A 2,395-nucleotide genomic window follows, 5' to 3' on the forward strand; every position below is an offset into this window, starting at 1 on the left:
GACGATCTGTCCAGGGTGTGTCCCACCCTTACCCTACTGTAACCGGGACAGTCTCCAGAAACCCCGCTGCCCCAGCAAGTTGAGAAAATGGATGGAATCCTTGGATTGAGCTGCCATACAGTCACTGAGTCAACCTCGCCATACCTGACGCCCAAATCGTGCTGCGTCAGATCGCATCTTTATATTGACTTAACTCTTGAACATGACGGCTCCACCGTGCCAGCTGTGTCTGGTGTGAATGCACTATAACAGTGCTACACGTTTGCTGCGTTAGCGTATTTACAATAACACCCAAGCTTGTTAGTTAAAAAGTAAAAAAAAACACGGTACGACACCGCAACACATTAGCCGTGTTAGCATATACACAATGACTTCCTACCTTGTTAGTAACACATGAAAAACACAATCCAACAACACTAAATGATATCTGCGTTAGCATGATGACACATACTCCCAACCTTGTTTGCAACAAAAAATACAAACTGGTACAACTAAAACAAACGTTACCTTTACTATGCTAATTCCCAACCTTGTTAGTAACATGCAATAAGCACAGTCCGAAATCGCTACACTTTAGCCACGTTAGCATATTCACAATTACTCCTAAGCTTACACTTGAAAACACAGCCTAACAGACGTTAGCAGCATTACCATGTACGCAATAACTGCCTGCCTTGTTAGTAACACGTGAAAAAACAAACTGAAACCACTATCAAAATATAACTGAGGCTACGCTAACACTCAACCGTTTGGTCAAAACTCCGGAGAAGGAGCTCACTGTCAATTCCTCCTTCATTCTTGACTGATTCTTCATTTATTTTGCAACAAAACTCTGTGAGCCGGTAATGATCTAGTCTCCTCAGCTTACTGATGCTTGGTTACCCCCCCCCCCAACACTTCTATTGTCTAATCAAGATTATCTAGTCATACAATAGTCTTCATTAGAAGTTCTCTGAACAAAAAAGGAAAAGAAAAAACTATGAAATAACTGAACTATTTTTCCTCTAACCTTCAGGTTCTTTGAGAGTTTTGTTTGTTAAATTTCTGCTCTTTTTGAAAAGCTTCAAGGACACCCTCAAGGACTCCGTCACAGAAAAGGTGCTGTTAAGTTACTGTATCTGAAAGGATTTCTTTCAATTCCAAACTTTTCTCAAGAACTTGAATGGACAAAACTTTTTTTTCTTTATTCTTTTTTTTTATTAGTTATTGGACGGGTGAAACTAAGAATAACCTTTTTAACCACCAAACAAAGTATTACACACTGTTTTTTAGAGAGTGAGTCTACAAGGCAATCAAATCTGTGTTTCAAAAGGATAAAATATATTTTTTTATAAAAGCATTAATGATTAATTTAGTCTCAAAGAAGGAAATTACTAAACTCATGGACTTAAAAATGAACACAAGCTTAACTGGTCATTAGAGGAAAAAAAGATAATTACTAACATGCACCTCTTAAGGTGAATAATAATCCTTTATCTGTAAATTATTTTAACACAGCAGAATGTTTTTAACAATATCTCACTCCTGTAACTAAGTATTTATAGACTTGTTGCTAACTATATTCAATAAACCCTTCATTCCAAGTTGATTTAGGGGTTAAAAATGAAAAAAAACATTTTTTTGAATTTCTGCTTTCATTGTTTGTCTTTTTTTTTCCCTGAAAGAAAATTAGTGTGCTGCTGAGGCCACGGAATTGGCATAATTACATGGGTTTTAAATGCAAATTTAAAATGTGCTTATTAATTCTATTCTGTTCATTTCAAATGACTGACTGCACTTAATTAAATCAGATTGATTAGACCTTTTCAAGACTTTCCCTTTACAACCACATAATTATGACAAATAGAGCCACTTTACACTGAACGTGGAGGACTAAAGCTTTCATCCGTTATCTTCCAAGACCTGCGTCGCTCCTCCAATAAATGGCCAAAATGTTTAAATACATCACCGAAAGGGGGAAAAAAACATACTTCCACCAAGGTGTTTATTAGTATAGTGTGAGTGTGTGTAATAGCAAAGAAAGAGCTGAATAAAAACAGCATGAAATATAAATATATGCTGGCGAAAATGGGATTTCTTTTGAGCCTGTATGCGTAAACACAGCCAGGAAAGTGTTATTAAAGGTGATTTAAGGTCACTGATACGTTCTCGTCTCTTTGTGCAATTATTCATGACAGTAATACATCAACCGCACTCCTCACTCAAGCACTCGGGTCTCAATTCTCTTGACAGATTGTTCCCATTTATGATGTTCCTCATCAGCACGCCCACATGTTCTGCAGAAATGGGTGACCACACCGGTTAATGAATATTGGTTGCAAGATATTGACTCGGCATATAGACAGAACCACTTAGAACCGTCTTTGCCAGCCAGTTCCCCTCTGCCTCTGCTGGA

Source organism: Oryzias melastigma, linkage group LG11 (assembly GCF_002922805.2).
Source record: "Oryzias melastigma strain HK-1 linkage group LG11, ASM292280v2, whole genome shotgun sequence".
Lineage (NCBI taxonomy): Eukaryota > Metazoa > Chordata > Actinopteri > Beloniformes > Adrianichthyidae > Oryzias > Oryzias melastigma.